The sequence below is a fragment of the Myodes glareolus genome, chromosome 17, assembly GCF_982192425.1.
Source record: "Myodes glareolus chromosome 17, mMyoGla1.1, whole genome shotgun sequence".
Lineage (NCBI taxonomy): Eukaryota > Metazoa > Chordata > Mammalia > Rodentia > Cricetidae > Myodes > Myodes glareolus.
In genome coordinates this window covers 58,923,928-58,943,632 of record NC_142042.1, presented here as the reverse complement: position 1 = coordinate 58,943,632, position 19,705 = coordinate 58,923,928, and positions in this window count along the sequence as shown.

Below are 19,705 nucleotides of genomic sequence, written 5' to 3'. Positions count from 1 at the left end.
CAGGGGTCGCCTAAGACCATCAGAAAATACACGTATTTACATTACAATTCATAACAATAGCAAAATTATAGCTATGAGGTAGCTACAAAACAGCTATATGGTTGGGAGTCACCACAACATGAGGAACTGTATTAAAGGGTCGCAGCATTAGGAAGGTTGAGGACCACTTTATTATATAAACCCTGTGCACATCCTCTCTATCATCCAACTTAGGCTCTCCTCAGAGAGGAAAGACTCCCTCTGTCCCTAGGACCTGAAAGAGATTCTGCCACAGGGAGGGAAACTGAATCCTGCCTCAGCTTCTGAGATATCCTGCTCCCATCTAAGGCAGAAAATTGGTTGTTATCTGATACCAAGTGTTCAGTCCTGAAATCACATACGTACAAATAACATTATATGGACTAGGCAGGCTCTATTTATATATCTAGGAATATATCCGTCTATAACAACAAGGAAAGAAATCGATGTCAACCTGCCGAGATGGCTCAGGGGTGAAGAGCACTTGTTGCCCTTGCAGAGGACCTAGGTTCGATTCCAGCACCCACGTGGTAGCTCACAACCATCCACAATTCCAGTTCCAAGGGGTCTGTCTCCCACTTCTGACCTCCTCAAGCGATAGGCATGCAAGTGGTACACATACATACATGTAGGCAAAACATTCACATGTAAAATAAAGTTTAAAAAAGCAAACAGAGGCCATAAATTTGAGAGAAAAAATGAGGAGTGTGGGGGAGGGGTCAGAGAGAGGAATGGTAAGTGGGGGAATGATGTCATTATGTTTTCATTTAAAAATACATTTTTAAAAAGAATTTTGGACCCACTATTTTTTGCTCCAATTGTCACTCCTGTGTGAACTTCCGTTTTCCTGTGTGAATGAGTTTTCCTGAGTGGGGGAAATACAGACTTCTCTATTTGTTCCCTCTTACCTCCTGCCTACTACGATCTAGGATGAGCGACCAAACTCTGCCCCATCTTACTACCACAGTCACCAAAGGATCCTTGTTCCCAACGCATCCTAAATCGCATCCTAAATCACACACAGTCCTCCTTCCTAGCCAGTGTAGGGTTTGATCTGTTACCAAGGAAACAAGACCTTCAGGCTTCTCTGGTCACCGATCTCCTGCCTGGGTATTTTAAAACCCCATAGTCGTTACTGCCCAAATGAACCCAGAAACGGAAATGGTTAAAACATCTGCTGTGAAAGAGCAGCCGGAAAGGAAATCAGGAAGCTGAAGTTCATCCCGGGAGCATCCTTCATTCATCGGCTTGCATAACTGAGGGTTATGATGAGGTGGTCCGGCACACAGTAGTCCTCTAGTTTGGTCGCTACGGCAACTGGGCGGAAGTGTGGAGTGAGCACAAAGCTGTTGACCAAGTGGGAGGAGAAAGGCACGGCAAGCGTCATAGCTTGCATTGGGCTAGTTTAACTCATCGAAGGTAGTCAGGAGCATGGCCTCCAGTCAGAGCAGATGACCCAGGACGAGCATGCCTGGGCTTTGCTTCTGTGTCTAGCGATTCTGACCAGTGTGGGGTTGTAGGACTTCTTACAATCACAACATTCTCAGGATTTCCCCACAGTGCTTTCCTGGTGCTCATTTCAGTGAAGTCCCAGCTTCCTGGGTCGTCAGAAGGTGATCTGGGTTGAAGGAGCCAAGCTAGCTTTACAGAGTCCTTTCCTCTGTTTCCTCCGTGTTCCGAAGCACGCTGGCGTCCTCTGTGATTCCCCGACTCTGTGTATTCCCCAAGAAAGGAAGCGTTTCTCGGTTTTCCCCTCCCATTATCTCCTTTACCCTTATTCTGCTGAGTTTTGATTTTTTTTTTTTTCCTCAGCAGTTTGTACTCAGTGTTCAGCCAAGCCTGGAAAGGGGCCCTGGCTCTTCCCACAGCTGGCTCCCAACTTTATGTTCATGTTGATACCTGCGGCTGATTATGACGGTGATGTTTATACCAGGAAACCAATCAGATTGTTAAAGTATAAACAGTACCTGAGTGATGGAGCTGTTCCAGCCCCAGGGCGTGGAGCTTACACTTAAGTAGCCCTGGTGGTCAACCCAGCTCTCAGGTTTAGTTGTTGCTTCTCCCGTTTCAGCCTGCCAGCCCCTCCCCCAAGTTCTGGGCAACGGTTTAGGGGTTCTCCTATGTCCAGAGCTTCCTACAAACCATCCTGTCCTCTGCTTTCTTACTCTCAGAGGCCAACATGAATGTTCTGTTTTATCTCGCTCCTTGCATTTGGCGGATCAAAGGGACAAGCCATCACCTTGTTTTATTGTCGGTGTTCATGAGCTTTTGATTTTACTTTAACCATTTTTATATGGGGATCAGGGATTCAAACACTGTGTCACTTCTACCCCTCAGGAAGCTGCGGGCTGGGTGATGGATAAGGTCCTGGTTCCACCTGCTGTGTGTGCAAAACATCACAAACACCTCTGTGGAGCAGTAAACGGACCTAGAGATGCGCTTGGCCACGGCTGGAGGTCTCCTTGTTAGAGGGGCATCTTCTGCTGACGCTTGCGGAAAGCACTTCATTTAGCCACTAGCTACTGGGGTCCCACGGCGGCATCTTACAACCTACTGAACTTTTGCCGCTTTCTCCACCTCCAATATTCCCCTGCCTTTCTGGTCACTGTTTAACTTCTCAGATAGGAAAGCAATAATAATAAAAATTTAAAAACCGGCGTAAAACCTTGACCTTAAAGAAAAAAAAGAGATGACTTTTCTATAGCTGCCTCCTGCAGTAATGAAGGTCCAGAACTCATGGCCGCAGGAAGAGTCTCCGAATTCATGTCAGTGCCTTGTTTTGCAAACAAAATCATTTTCTACAGAACTGGATTAAACGAAAGAGTAAAGGCATCTTGAATGTTATTATTTTTTCAATATTATTTTGGAAAGGAATTCAAACTACAATTAAGTTATTATAATTGCATTAGTCTGGGCTTTCTAGAGAAACAAAGAACTGGGCATGTGTGCATGTATGCAATTTCTCATAAGGTATTAGTTTGCATGATCGTGGGCACAGATAAGTTCCCGAATCTGTGGGTGGGAAGCTGGAGATTCAAAAGAGCCAGAGGAAAGCTCTTGTCTGGACCCAAAAGCCCGAGAACCAGGAGAATGGTGGTGTAGCTCCTGTCCAGAGGCTGGCAGGTTGGATGCCCAGGAAGAGCTGAGTGTTCAGGATGACGCTGGAAGAGGAGATGCTCCAAGCACCTGCCAGGCAGGAGGCATCCCATCACTCTTACTACTGAGAAGCTCAGTTTTCTGTTCTATTTGGGCTTTTAACTGATTAGATGTGGTCCATCCTCATTAGCAGGACCAACTCCATCACTTTGTCTATTGATTTAAATGTTAAACTTAGCTGGGAATACCCTCACAGAAATATGCAGAGTGATGTCTTAGCAAATCTGGGTGCCCAGTGGCCCAGCCGAACTTATATCTAAAATTAATCATTATAGTTTCTAACCATTGAATACTATTCAAGTATTAATTAAAGTGATCTCATCAGTTGTACTAGGGGTCACTGGAGAAGAGGGTTCTGCCTACAGTGATCTGTTCTAGAAGTCAAGGGAGAGAGAAGTTGGGGCAGGGATGAATTCTCTGGAAGTGTCCAGAACGGTGTCTCACACCCATGACCTCAGCACTTGGAAAGCTGAGATAGGAGGATTGATACCAACAGAGGCAACACTGGGAGACCATTTCCCCAAACAAGCAAACAGAAGTTTTATCTCATTTAACCTGTTTTATAGAGTAGGGCATCAAAGGAGACTAGCTGAGATGACATAGAGAGAAAACAGAGCAAATCTAAATCCATAATTTCTCCTGTCCTTTTCTTCCCCCTTCCCTCCCTCCCTCCTTTCCTTTCTCCATTTCTTCTTCTCCATTCTCTGTATTGCTTTTCCTTTTCCCATCTAAGGTCACTGCCTGAAGAAAGCTGGCAGAGGCCTTTTTTTGCAGAATGAAGTAATTCTACACACTGCCATCTATACTGCAGGCATTCCCATTGTATCTGTTGACTGTATGGAGGAAGGAACGGAAGTTTTCAATCCTCCAGGAGGAAGAAGTGAGTGTCTCTAACAATCCTCAGCCTGGATGTGCAGCAGGGCAGGTGGTAAGTGGAGCTGGCGCTGGCACAGTCTGAAAAGCTCTTGTGTGACTGACTGTGGAAATGCATGGAGTTGTACCAGGGGGCAATGGGGAAGATGCTTCTGTCTTGCGTTGGTCAGTTCTAGAAGTCCAGGGAAAGGGAAGTGGGGGCTGGGATGGATGTCTGGAAGGAATCCAGAAGGGTAAGGAGATCTCTGGAGCAAGGATGACCTTGCATAGATATGAGCACACACACTGTGAGTAGCGTGGTGGTACACCGAGCAATGAAATCTCTGCCTTTAGATGGGATAGGAAAACCCTGTCCAGGAAAAGGGGGAAAGTTACACATTTCCCATCTACTCTAGGTGCTTTGAGCTTCGTGCTTTGATGTTTTGTCTTTTCTGTTTTAAAACATCCATTAAGAAATTATCTGAACAGATACACAGAAAGTCGCTGATCATGGCTGTGACTGAGTCATGTTTTCTGTTTACTTATTTGCATTTTTTCTAAATTGCATTTTCCGTGTGTGTGTGTGTGTGTGTGTGTGTGTGTGTGTGTGTGTGTGTGTGCTTGGTGGACAATTTAGGGAGACTGTTCTCTTCCTCCACTGTGTAGGTCATGACTCAGGTCATCGAGCTTGGCGGCAAACACTTTTACTGCCTCAGCCACATCGCTAGGCCCCTTCTTTCCATTTTTCCTGAGATGGATTTTATCCTTAAGAGAAGAACAATAAAGGAGAACTCTCGTTGGGAGCACAGTTGCATTTGCTGGCCAGAGTTTTTATTAAGTCAGGTATTTGCTCACAGTTTGCAGATTCTAGACTTTTCCCAGGAGTGGGAGTCCAAAGTCCGACCAGCACTGACCAGGATGTCCATGTGAGCAATGCCTGTGTGCACTTTGTCCAAAGACTCGAGTGTTGACATTTCATCCAGATCCATGTCACTATAACCAAACACAACCCGAGTTCAAAAAGAGAGAAACAAGCTGCCTTCAAGTTTAAAAACTTTCTCTACAGTAGTCTTAGATTGTCTTGATTCAAGTAATGTCCAGATATCATTCTGTTGCCATTGTTCAAATTTTCTCACCGGTTAATGCGAACATGGAGAAATGCGGCTGTGCTTTATAAATGGAGCCGTTTCTGGAAAGTTCGCTGAATCATCAAAACATTTTCTGAAGTATTTGATCACTTGCGTGTTTCCCTGCCTTGTACTGCATGCTGTCGAACACACTGAGTTTCTTCTCCAGTGTTGCCCCCTTTACAGATTTTTGAGAACCCCAGAATGCACTTGTTGGCCCCTGCTTGTGTCTGCGTGCGTGAGGGAGTGTTCTGGACTGAACTGGGGACCCCGTGTATGCTAACCAAACAGCTATTTTCTCAGCCCTGCCTCTTTCTCTTGGAGACAGGATCTCACTGAGTTGCTAAGCTGGCATAGGATATTCTGTGTAGCACAGGAAGGCTTGGAACTTCCCACTCTCCTGCCTCAGCCTTTTGTCTTCAATGCCTGGCTGAGTTAGTGTTGCCACGACGTGGCACAATCCCACTTTCATTTCCTTCTTGTCTTACTCTCTGGAAAAGCGTAGCTGTCTGTCTGTGCGACCTCTAGCTCCATGCTCTACTCAACTCCCAGTTTTTGTTCTCTGATGAATTTTTTTCACACCAATGAACAGTTTAAAGTTTTTAAAAAACATTTATTTATTTAGTTTGTTTAGTGTGTGTGTGTGTATGTGTGTGTGTGTATGTGTGTGTGTATGTGTGTGTGTGTATGTGTGTGTGTGTATGTGTGTGTGTGTATGTGTGTGTGTGTATGTGTGTGTGTGTATATGTGTGTGTGTGTATATGTGTGTGTGTGTGTACACTTGCATGCCTCAGCTCTAGGGTGAAAGTCAGAGGCCGACATTTGGGAGAACGTGAGGGAGAGAGCTATTCTCTGTTTCCTGGAAATGAATTCATGTGGTTGGGCTTGGCCTCAAACACCTTTATCTCCTGGGCCATCTTGCCAGCCCTTAGATACATCACCTTTAGAAAGAAAAAAAAAGTGTATTTTTGGTTGCTCTTATATTTCCTTTTCCAGATATCCCCACTACAAGCAGCTAGTGGCATTAAAGAACTGACAGTCTGAAATCTGCCTCTGCCATGCGTCTCTCAACTGAACCTGGAAACAAGAGCCTTCTTTATTTAAGACATCTGGTGTGAACTTGGGAGGTAAACTGGCATGGAGTTTTTTTATATTTATTTATTTGGTGGAGGGCTGTCTTAGTTTCTGTTCTATTACTACGAAGAGACATCATTTCCAAGACAGCTTATAGAAGAAAGCATTTAATTGGGAGCTTGCTTTCAGTTTCAGAGGCCTGAGTGGTGGGGAGTGAGGCCTAGGCAGGCAGGCCTAGCACCGGAGCAGTGGTTAAGGGCTTATGTCTTATTGACAAGATGGAGACAGACAGAATCTATAGAGTGGGATTTTGAAACCTTCAAGCCTATCCCCCCAATAAGGCCATACTTTTGTATTTTTCTCCCAAACCCTAGAGCTGAGACATACAAGTGTACACACACACACACACACACACACACACACACACACACACACACTCAACAAACTAAACAGTCTACCAACCAAGAACCAAACATTCAGATAAATGAGCTCATGGGGAAATTCTCATCTAAACCTCCATAGGGCCTCTTTCTATCTAGCCTAGCCATTTTGCATCTACGACTTCTGACTTGGGTGCCCTACGGCCAGGGCTCTGGCGGTCCCTTGGACTGTGCCCTGTTCCTGGGGTTTGGGGATCCCTCCAGCTTTGTCTTACTGGTGAGCTCTAGCTGTCCTTCCAGAGTACTGTTGGGATTCTGATGACCCCTCTTTTTCACCGAGATCTTCACATTGCACACTGACCTCTCCTTCCTAGGTTCTTATCTCAACACCGGTTTGGAAAACCAAAAATCAGGAAACGGAAAGATGGCAAAAGGAGATGCAGGTGACATCTTTTAGAATTCCTGGTTTCACCTGCATTTCCTTTATGTTCGTCCTGTGCCCATCTATCTAGAATGCGGTCTATTTAAAAGTCCTAAGTTCTAAACTCCTTCAACCTCTCTGGTAAGGACCCCACTTGGACCTCCTTACCACCTCCGCTTCCACTAACCTATCAGGTCTCGGTTCATTTTTCCAGGCTAAATGGGACGGCAGCTGTGGGACTTGAGCAGACACCCACACTTAAACCAGACATTAGTTCAACTCTTGGCCCTGTTCCACAGGGCAGCGCTTGGCGAACCGCCCTTCAGGTGACTCTATCTACTCCTGTGACCCCTGGGGAAGCTCAAATTCTTATTTAAAGACAGCCTCTTTCTAGATCAACTGTTAGCTTGGTTTAGCTAGCTCTGAAACATGCCACACAGACTCGCATGAATAACATCCTCTTGACACATGAATACTGATACCAGCCCCTCCCTCAAGGATCACCAACCGATCAATTGACACAGGATGGGGAGGGAGAGAGACTCAACCTTAACTCCCATGATGCTCCAGTTCCAGCAGGAAGTAGCCAGGATGGAAGTGGATACCCATACATCCCTTGGGCCCCACGTCCCTCTAACTCCTGTTCTGCGAAGTCATTTCTGTTTGTCTATAAGTAGAAAGTTAAAATATTAACTCACAGAGGCTGCCCCAGTCCTGGGGCTAAGCCATATGTTATAGCCTATCTAGTTCCTCTAACGTCTATAAATGTAAGGAATTTCCCATGTTCTTTGGGTTGGCTCTTGGAACCCCACTCCCAGATCCCCCTGTCTTGAGTAGCTAGAATTATTATTAAAGGATCGACTTCCTCAAAAGTGTATCATTAATTCTCTCACTATTCCTCTTATGGGGCTACCCATCATTTGGATATTATTCATATTTACACATTTATTCTTCTGGTACCTTAGAAGTGTGTTTCGGACATTTTAGAAAACCATTTCCCCCTTTTGCCTTTTCCTGTTGATTTTTGGGGTTGGGGAGGGATGAGGTTAAGGCAGGGGGTAGCCAATGCTCTCCTTAACTTGTGTTCCTCTATCTCCACCTCTCACGGCTGGATTACAGGCTCGTGCCATGACACCCTGCCTATTGGCCTGCTGGAATTCCCCAATCAACTATTCCTACCAACCGTTTTGATTGTGTTCCTACGGTAATATTCCTCTACAGTGTATTTCTATCGACGATATGTCGATGTGCTTAGGATTTCTTTGCAGAGAAAGCCCTTTATGCCTTAGGCGCAGGTTTTGTGATCATTCTAAATTCTTGCTGGCACCATCTGCCCCTTCCAGCTGAGAGGCATGCTGCTATTACAGTCGGTGAGCTTGGTTTCCCAGGGGCACCGCCTCTGGTGCTCAGTGGTGGAAGCGTTAATGGTCAGTTTGGCTTGTGCTCTTCAGGGCCACTTTAACATGGCAGTCAGGGTTAAAGCACACTGTTGAGGGCCACAGATCCTGTGCAAGTTCATCTGCCATCCCTGCTTGCTGACTCCAGAGGCCACCTCTGAGTGAGGGTGCCCGCTATGCTCCCGGGAAGCAGAGCGCTGGGAGGAAACACTGCTAGACCAGCCTTGGGGAGCGGAAATGGGGGTCTTGAGAGGGACTGTCAGGCCACAGCTGGTCTCCGCATCTGGGCACAAAACAGAGCTTTGGCAAATCTTCCTCTGTTGCCCCCCCACCTGCCCCCTGATCTGCAAACTCCAATCCTACCGCCCCCCCCCCAGTGTGCCCAGCCCTTCCTGGAGCCTTCAGACCCCTCAAGGATTTCTCTTGGGCTTTTTAAATCCACGCTCTTCAAATCCAGGTTCACGTGAGAGGAAGCATTCAACAGCCACCACCCCCCCCACCCCCGGCAGTGTTCTGTAGAGCCATGCAGCAAAGTCTACAGGATCAAATATAATGCAAATAGAAGTTTAGTATAATAAGCAGGACAGCACTTGATCACTATCAATAAAATTCCAAGTTAGAGAAGCAAGACTAACCAGCCATGCAGTTGGATACGTGGTGACTTATTACTTGAACGTGAGAACAGAATTGCTTCTTTTCGACCAGTTTAAAGATTTGTGAAGATGCCAGAGAAAGGATTGTGCACGGCATCTGGTTTGTTTCCTGAGAATCCTGGGCAACTGTGTCACTTCCCACCAGGTCTCCCCATACAAATACACGTGACTCCACAGCACACATGACTCCACAGCCCATGGTTCCTTCTGTCCTCCAGAGGATATGGGCCACGGGGGACACCTAAAAGTGGAAATGCACTTCAAAAGTCACCAGGAGGGGAGTGTTTTTCTTCTGAGAACTTTCTCAGACTCCCTGCCCTTTCCCCTACTTTCCTCTGGAACTCTGACCTAGTCAGAAAGGAATCTAAACACACTCCCCACGGCCTTCTCTCACCAAACTCTGGAGGCTTCAGAATTAAAGGTCTGCCTTTCCTTCCAGGCAATCACAAAAGACAAGGCCTGGCTCACAGGAGATAGGAAGATACAAGAAAATCAGAAAGCCTGCTGGCCTTGCCTCCCACAGCAGGCTCCATGCCAGCCTTCCCAAGCTGCAGGCTCCACGCCAGCCTCCCCAGGCTGTGGACTCGGAGGTGTGGCTTTTATCGACTCCCAGCCACAGCCCCTATCCACCCACCCACAAGCCAGTCCACATCATCTGTCAGGTCTCAGTGTCTGCATCTTCCAAATGGGGCTAACAGTCCAGGGATGGCCGGTATCCGACCTGACAGAGCACAGGCTTGTATGTATTACTACATCAGCGTGAGGATGAAACAGAGTTCATTCCTGAAAGTATCAAGACTTCCTGAGGGCTAGACTTGACTTGCCTTGGAAATACCCTCCAGCACACACACACACACACACACACACACACACACACACACACACACACACACACACACTTTCTGGTTTCTGGTTCCTGTAATTCCAAAAGCCTTTGCCCTTTGTTTCAGTGGAAAGTACTGCCTGCCTGGGAGACATTGCTTTGAATCAGTAGTCCTGGCCTCTTCGGGTAAATGTGTTTCATGGTTGTTTGTAAGGATTGTGGCTTTCTGCTGAAGAAGAAATGCTGGCCTCACATGGGCTGAAAGGGCTCATCGAGAAACCTGAGATTCTTATTTATAACTTGCTCATGAACCAATGCGGGTGGCAGAATTGCGTAAAACATAAACACTCCTTGTGCAAGACTTCATCTTTGATAATTGATTTTTCTTTTAATGTTTCTCTAACACTTAACAGAGATCCTCCATGGATTCTACTTTTTGCAGACTCTGAAAGACTGAAGGATCCAAATCCCAAAGAAAAGTGAAAATGTCTGGTCTTCTTTACGAAGTATTCAGAGTCTTCTAAAAAGACATAAAAGTGCAAAGCAAGTCTGGGAGAGGTGCTGGGACAGGGGGATTGTAGGATGGTCAAGATTATGTGCCTGGGAAAACCCAGGGAAACCCCTTGATTTGAATAATTAACATTAAAATTACTGTAACAAAAATGAGCATGAAACTTGGGCTCAAGCCTAAGGAGATGACTCTTTGGGAGAGAGCTCTTGCTGTCCAGACAGGAGGACCTGAGTTCAAATCTCCAGCACCCTTGTAAAAAAGTATGCCTATAACCCAACACTGTGAGGAGCAGGGATTGGGAGGTTATTGGAGCTCACTTGCTGCCAGCTTCGATCCGGGTTCAGTGAGAGACTGTGTCTCAAGGGAATACTGTGGGGAAGCGATAGAGTGAGACACTCCACTCTTCTACTGCCTTCCAAATGTATACCCCCCCATGATACATACCACACACGTACCACACATGCACATCCACACGCTCTCACACCCCAAAAGAGTGGGTTCACTTAGGTATTGGGAAAATGGAGTCCTTTGGGGTCATGCTCGTGATCCGGTCCTTTCGACAATGTGGGCAACTGATAGACAAGTCATTTACTCAATTGTACTTGAGTACTTGACTCAACAAGGTTCCTTTCACTGTGGAAATTACCACGTGATGGGGTCTGGCTGTGATTTCCTCCCATTTTTACTTTTCTTAGTACACTTCTGTACATTTTAGCAATCTCAAAGGACCAGTTAATCTAAGAAGTGGCATCCCAGGACACTGATGCATGTGTCTCATATAACTTGATCTGGGGAAGTGTGGTCACCCCAGACAGGGCAACACTGGCAAATCAAGAAAATTCCACTCATGTCTGGCTTGGAGGAGTAATAGGTTTCTTAAAGTTATCTACAGACACAGGAGTAACTCAGAGGCAGCTGCATCACTGAAAAGCCCCCTCCAGCATGGGTGACGATAACCAAAGCTGCATTCCTGTGCTTGGGTAACAATAAAGGCCCATTAAGGGAAACCCTATGGTTAAGAGAACAGACTCTCTGGCCTGGGTGGAAACCTAGTATTCCAGTTGGAGGGGTTGATCCTGGCCAAGGAACCACCTCTCAGGAAGGGGGATAACCCCTAGGAAAGTGGACCCACATCAAAGAGATAGGTGGAATAATTACTGCTTTAATGGGATGTTGTGCACTTCCTTCCCAGAATTTCTACCCTGTAGTGCAATTATTCACAGAGGGCAGCCGTACTGTTTTGTAATGTCGCCTGCTTTTCTGAAATACTCAGAATAATGAGCCTTCTCCTTTTCTTTCTATTTCTTCTCTAAGCATGTTTTTCCTCACTCCTCGGGTGTCACTCTTTCTTTAACACCCCTTGAAACCATGCGGGTGACCTCCAGGTCAAGTGGCAAGTCCCTTCTACTCTCCTCATTCATGGTGGGAACTCAAGGAGGGACCTGGGAGCAGAAACTGGAATAGCAGCCATGGAGAAATGCTGCTTTATTGACTTGTTCTCTATGACTCACCCAATCTGCTTTCTTATAGTGGTCTAGACCAGCTGGCTAGGGGTGACACTATTCACAAAGAGATAGACCCTTCCACATCAATTGTCACTCAAGAAAATGTACCACATGCTGATGTGAGAATTTACAAAAGTCTTTATTATTATTCAAAGGGAAATACAGACTCACAAAATACAGGATAAGGTGGAAGTTGCTGTGTAGGTCCAGCCGCCGGTGTCCTGCTGCTCTGCCCAGGGGAGATGTGAGCAGTCACACAAGCTTGCTTCTACTTTGACCTCCCAAGAGAGTGAGCTAGACCCCTCTTCTTCCTTATAAGAGATCATGGGTCATATCTGCATGTAGAAGCCATATCACATCTGCACACAGAAGCCCTGCCCTAAGGCCCTATTGGCAGAAATGAATTCCCACAACACTTCTCCCTTTTGTCTAAATGAGAAGGTTCAGGTTCTAAACTTGATACAAAGTTATAAATAATAAGAACAATTATCAAGTATTAACCAGGAGAAAGGGTAATAGTGCACACCAAAATAGAACTACAACCAAGAACAACATCAAGCAAGAAGCAGAGACACTCCTTCCTGTGGTGAGCTCTGAATGCAGGCATCTGCCTCTCCACATAATAGAAATGTGTGTAGCTATTGCCTCTGAACATTTCCTCCTGGAAGGTGAGAGGCTTGGAGACTCAGGAAGCTAATAAAACTCACAAGGCTCAGAAAGTCCAGAAATTTACAAGGCTCGTAAGACTCCCAGGCTTTAAGAGTGGGAGAAACTGGCTGCAAAGAGGAAGTGCCTATGCACGTTGTAGAGTGAGTCCCAGGTGATGTCAGGGAAATCCACAACGTCCTTTCTTGGGGTCTTTAGTCTTATTAATAAAACCAGACTCAGATGAAAACTTGAAGACTGTGCTAGGTAGTTTTATGTCAACTTGACTCAAGTTAGAATAATTTTGGATGAGGGAACCTTAACCTAGAAAATGCCCCCAAATATAAGTGACTAAGGCCCAGGAAAACAGATTTAGGTGTGTGCAAAAGGGTAACAGTTTTAGTCAATGTATTTTCTTTTTATGATTAAAAAAATTATTTTGTGTAAGAGTGTTGTGCCTGCACGTTTGTATGCACACCAGATGAGTTTCGTGTGCCCACAGTGGTCAAGAAGAGGACATTAGATCCCCTGGAACTGGAGTTATGGGTGGCTATGAGCCACCATGTTGGTGCTGGGAACTAAGCCTGGGTCCTCTGTGAGAGTAATAAGTGCTCTTAACCACTGAGCATCTCTCCAGCATCAAGAAATAAAGGAATAAAGGAGGAAAGGAAGGGAGAAGGAGAGGATGGAGGAATGAACAGAAAATTTCTATAATAATAGAATAAATTAGATTAAAAATTGAAACACTTTTTCAAATGCATTGGTAGAAACATCAGGTAATCAGGTTGCCATAGAGAGGGGACCTCTCTGGTACAGGCTTCAGATGCTACTTGCTGATATTCCTTATTCTCCTCTCTCTGTCTCTCTCTGTGTGTATATGTGTGTGTGCATGCATGTGCACACATGCCACAATGCCCATGTAGAGGTCAGAGGGCAACCTCAGGCTTCAGTCTTCACCTTGTTTGACATAGGTCTACCTTGTTCAGTGCTGCACATACCAGGCTTGCTTGCTAGCCAGCTTCCGGAGCCCCCACCCCCGCCCCCCCACACCTCCCAGTGAGGTGTGCTGGGTTTGCAGAGTCTGGCACAATTGTATCAGCTTTTATGTAGGTTCTGGGGAATCTGAACTCAGATTGCCAGTCTTGTGTGACAGGAACCTAATCCACTGAGTGATCTCTTGGCCCCATTTTTAGTTTTCAGTTTGGTGAAAGGTGCTGTGTGTAAAGACATATTTTAAAGTTTTTGACAGCCATATGGGTATCAGAACAGACAGAGAGCTGGGCAATAAGTGGTTTTCAAGGAATTGTCCTGAGATGATTGAACTCTGATCTACAACATTTCAACTTTATAACCACCAAGTTCAGTCATCCGGACTTGTGGAGTACTTTATCCTTTGTTCTTAGTATGCATTGATTATACCAAAATGAGTTTCATTATATTTTGATTATATTTACTCCTTGATACCATCCTGTGCCTCCCCCTCACATACACACACAATCCAATGAGTTCCCCGCCTCTCTCTCTCTCTCTCTCTCTCTCTCTCTCTCTCTCTCTCTCTCTCTCTCACATACACACACACACACATACTAGTGAGTTTCTTCATTAGAGTTGCTTACTCTACCACTAAAGAAAATATCTCTCCCTGCCCCATTAACCACTAACTGCAAGGAGGAGTAGGGCCCCTGAACCTTCCCACTTTCATGATGGCATATTAAGAAACCAATCTTGTACAACCTTGTACAGATAATCACACCTTCTGTGAGTTCAAGAGTGCAAAGGCCATGTCACATCTGGAATCAGGACTTCCCATCTTTTCCCTGGGATCTTCCTTTCCTCCCGTCCCCCTCCCACCATGTCCCCCAGCCATGGAGGGGTAATATTGATGTACCCTTGCTGCTGAGCATTCAACAGTCGCTCATCCTCAGCACTGTGGCCAGTGACGGGTCTCTGCAGCTACTTCCCACTGTAAAGAGGAAGCCCGGAGATGATGGCAGTTTCATCTATGAGGGTAAGCATAGCGGTTTAGAGTGGTCTTGCTAGGAAAGTAGGGTGGCCTTTAGAATCTTGAAATCGGGTACAGCCAGTTCCCCTCTACCCAGGGAAGTCTAGCTTACATGCCCCATTCTCTAACAACCCTAACTCTGCTGGCCCACTTTTAAAGGGGCTACCTGCACCTCTGCTGGGCTCACCACTGACTCTATCCTTCTTCCCTATCGTCCTTCCCTTCTCCTACTCAGCTGGAATAATGGCACTGTGTCAGTGTAAATGCCTAGCTCTGTAGAGACACTTTGACGTTTGCTGAATCAGACCTATTGAACTTCTGACTGTGGCTGAACCCAACTTTTGATCCCCTTTATTAATTTTTTTTTTTACTTTCGGTTTTTCCAAGATAGGATCTCTCTGTGTAGTCCTGGCTGTCCTGGGACTCACTTTGTAGGCCAGGTTGGTCTTGAACTCTAAGATTCAAGTGCTGTTATTTAAAGTGTCTACAACCTCCTCCTGGCTATCCACCTTAGTCTTGCATCTGGGCAGCTAAGTCTGGTTAAAGGAAAATACAACTTAGTGCTGGATGTTTGACTTTGGGTTTTCAAACATGCATCTCCTGTGTGGAAGGAAGAGTGGCAAGTTCAGGAATGGCGTCATCGGCTTGCCATTAAGAAAGGACTTCAGTAGGAGAGAGGATCACGTGACCACGGGGAGCATTATGAAGAGGGATAGAACACCAAATCAGAGACCACATGATGGGGTCTTAAAGGGATGGAGAGACTTCCCTGTAAGGGAACAGGCTTAACACACAGTTTAAAGTAAAGGGATAATTGTCATGGAGAACACGATAGGGGAACCTGAGAGAGAGAGGAGGAGGAGAGGACAGGAAGAGAAAGGGAGGGAGGGGGAAATGAAGGGAAGGAGGGAAAGATGAAGGGAGGGGGAGAGAGAGAGACAGAGACACAGAGACACAGAGAAAATGTTCTCTGAACACCAGAAAGCTTTTATATTTTCCCAGGAGGTGGGGAGCCTGGCCACAGCTCAAACCCAGTTCCGGGTAAGCATCAGAGTTATTTGGAGAAGGAGCAGAGATAAGAAAGAACATTTGTTTACAAAATCCTTTTATATTTGTAGGAGGTGGAGCTGTGCTATATGGAAGGTGTGGCTTTATTTCACACACACACACACACACACACACACACACACACACACAAAGAGAGAGAGATCTAACAAAGCTGTATTTAAATTCTCAAATCCTTATTCCTAGCTGAACACTTTGTGTTTCCCCAAGAACACAGTAGCTATCCAAAAGAGCTGCTCCCCTCCCCCTCCACCCCTGCTCCACCCTCCTGTTACTGGAGAGGAAAGGTGCCTGCTTTGGGCTTCTGGCCAGTCACCACTTACACAGTGACTGTGCCACCTCTGTCCACACAAGGGCCGTTCCCCAGCTCTGCCCTCTCCCTCACATCCAGGTCCCATTTCCTACTGTGTTGTTCTGCTGCTGTACAACTCCACCTTCTGAACTCCCTTTGCAGGCCTCTGTGTTTTGCCGTTTGCCACCTACTCTATATCCTCCTCTGTAACAAATTCATTGTGCTACAATCTCTTTGGTCTTTTGTCCCTAGTCCACCATTGCTATTGAAATCTCTCTTATAGAGGTCCCAAGTGACTTCCTTGTCATCAAATCCAGTGGCAGGTCCTGAGCTTTCAGCATCCCAGACTGCTGGGGCAACAAAGGGCAAGGTCACTCTCCCTCCTTCTCAAGGAACTACCAAACCAGACAGTTCCACCTCCATCCTCTGGCTGCTTCTCACCCTCCAACCTCTGCATCTAGAGGAATCCAAGCAGTGATATCCTCCTGATGTCACTAAGATGGAAGAAGCTGAATGGGAACCTTGGGCTTTTATACAAACAGACAGGATTGCAAACACACAATGTAGTAATTTGATAAAACTAGGGAACATAAACATTCAATCTAACAGAGGTTTGGTTTGTGTTATCAAAAGAAACAGCTCTCACTTCAAAGGAATAAAGGACATGGTTTGTTCTGGAACAAAATTTAAATGACCCTGACCTGAGGACATACATTTAGGTCTCCCCAAATATAGCATCCGACATGGAGGTAGTTTCATTGACTTGGGTGGTAAGAGAACAAAGAAAGTTATAAATCAATGCATTTTTAAAATGCATTAGTAGAAACCTCAGAGAGAAAAGTTATAGTAAGGTGGGGGAGCTCTGCTATTGGCCTTGGATGCTGTCTTCAACACTCTTAATCCTTTGGTAAGTTAGTACATTCCAAAGGCTTCTTTCCTGCCAGATTTAGGTCTGGCTAGTAGCAGGGTGTTAGGTCTGACAAAGAGGGGCAAAGACGGGCTTATTAGGGTGCTAGAGACTACCCAGGATAAAGTGTTATGAGGCTCTGGGGCTGCAGCGTTCAACCCCGTCACATTACCCAAGTTTCAGTCGTCAACCTGTGTAGACAGATTCTGTCCTGGAATTCTCCTTCCTGTAAATGATGAATGAGGCACCGCCACAAACATTGCTACAATAAAGACAGATTGTTGCCTTCAACACCCTAAAGAGTCCCTTTACATTTTTTAGGGACGTACCTAGACTCAGGAAGACGTTGACTTCAACACAAGAAAGAATTTCTGGGCGAGTGAGCATGAAGCAGAATCGGGGCTAATCAAAGGACAACTGGTGTAGGTGGTTGGGGGGATGGCTCTGTTGGTAAAGTACAGACCAGAGTCCAGATCCCTGGCACCCACATAAATAGCTGGGTGTGCTGTATGTCTGCAACCACTGTGTTGAGGGTAGGAGGCAAGAGCATCCTTGAGGCTTGCTAAATAATCTGTTCAACTGAATCAGCGAGCTCCAACTCCAGGGAGAGATCCTGACTCAAAACAGAAAATAGAGAGTGACAGGAGGGGGAAAGATGCTACTTTGACCTCTGACCTCCACCTGTACTCCACCACACACATATATGCACATGCAGAAGAAATAAAGGGTTTTTTTTTATTTAACATAGATTTTTTTAAGCACAAGAATTCAGGGAAAGAAAGAAGTTTGGGAAGAAAATAAGACACAGCAAGGGCAATCAGTATGGGTTTCTCTAAGAGAGTGTTGCAGCTCATTGCCTTTAAAATAGTCACATATGCCACTTTGGTGAGGTTGCCAAGGAAACAGAATGAGATGACAGGTCAAAAGGACAGTTGGCATGACTTTGAACAGGAAACCTTCTAGCATTAAGGGATTCAGGAAGGTATCTTCACTGCATGGCAGAGTTTATAATAGTCTTGTTTGAGATTCCCACTTGGGATCTTGGAAAAGAAATGAGGCCCTTCTCTTGATGTAAAATGTCTGTACAGAGAAGGGATAGCGTCTCCTTGTCGGTAGTCCTGGTGCCAACACATCACAGCAAATGACAATGTGGAGAAAGCCTGATGCTCGGCTGGGACAGACTTTAACCAGAGTCAAGGGCAAGGACCTCTTTCCCTGCCCGTGGTTCTCCAGTCTTTGTGTCCTGCCTCAGAAAACACTAAGATTCCATCAGACTAATCAGCTTTGTTTCCCTCCCGCTTGTGAGCATGTACAGAGGAGTCTGTGTCTGCCAACTACTTGTGACAAGCATTTGTGAGTGTTATCGCAGTTAGTTTTAATAAGTATCTGAAGTTGGTTCTGCTGTTGTGTCCAAGTTACAAGTGTCTGAACAAGGTCCAGATTATGGCTGAGCTGGGAGACTGAAATCAAGAGGAAGGCAAGAGCCTGAACATGACAAATCTGTGGGAAGCCAGCATGAAGGCTGATACCGCTAACAATGTAGGAGGTACTAAGAGTAGAGAGGAAGCAGTGGTTCACGTGCTTAGATGCATTTGAGGGGAAGTGGAGCAAGACTCTTACGGGACTGAAAGAAATGGGAGACATTGGGTGGGCGATGGCTTGGACTTTAAGAAAGCAGGTTTTTGTTTATTTGCTTTGACTCAGGGTCTCATGTAGTCTGAGTTGAATACTTATCACGGGGTACTCAGGGACGCTTGATCCTCCTGCCGGGTGACAGAAATGTGCCACCACATTTGACTTGACACTAGGAGGCTTTGAAAGGATGCAGAATGTAAGTACTCAGTCCTAGAGGTATCAGTGAAGAACCAAGAGGCACATGCCTTGTTCCAAGTACTGAAGAGCCCTGGGTGTCTGTGCCAGAGGAGCGGCACGTGGAGAAAGAAAAAAATCCAAACCGCCTTTGGAGAGAGCCACGGGAATGCCAGCTGATTCATCCATTGGAATGCCCAGTTCTCAAACAATAAACAACGGACATTTCAGAGAAGAGAGGGCAATAAAGAAGTCTCTTGAGGACAGAACTTTGTAGAAGGTTCAGTGGACGAGCATGAGCACCAGGCAGAGACTGAGCTAGATGTGAGCCAAGATACATGTGGTGGGAGGGAAGACGGAACATTTGACTCCAGGGATTGGAAGGAATACAGAGGAGAAGCACATCCAGTTGAGGTGTAGGGATGCGGGAGGAGGCGTCTACTGCCACGGACGTCCTTGAGTCTGGCAACCTGAGTTCTGTAAACTTTGTGGGAGTGAGAGAAGCCCTTGTCGTTCTACAGCCTAGACCCCAGGGGGAGTGTGCTAAGAGCTTGGAGATCTATGGACAGGCTCTTGGTAGGGTTCTTGCCACAAGAAGACTGTTGCAGGTAGGTGCGGCCTGAGCGCAGTCTAGCTGGATTCAGCAGTATGGAGACAAGAACATAAAGGTGACCTAGGAGACTCAGATTTAGGAGATATCTAGAGCTTCTGGCTTCAGGGAAATAAATGAACCAGAACTACCCTGGTTCTTGTGACGCTTTCACAGAGTTGGATTAGATGTTCGGGTTAACGGCATCAACTGCTAAGTGAAGGCATGATCATTGCGAGGGATAGAACCTGGTGCCCCAAGAAGGGTGGGGCAGACACTCACCTAGAACCTCAGATTGTAGGAACTTCCGTCTTAAGTAGCAGAGGTGCTGGGGAGGGGGACTTGGGTTTGGGACCCCACACCTCTGGAAAAGCACACATCTGGAACCCCAGTTCTGGTGAGGCAGAGCCAGGTGGATCCCAGTGACTCTTTGTTCAGCTAATCTAGCCCAATAGGCAAGCTTCGGGTCCACAGAAAGA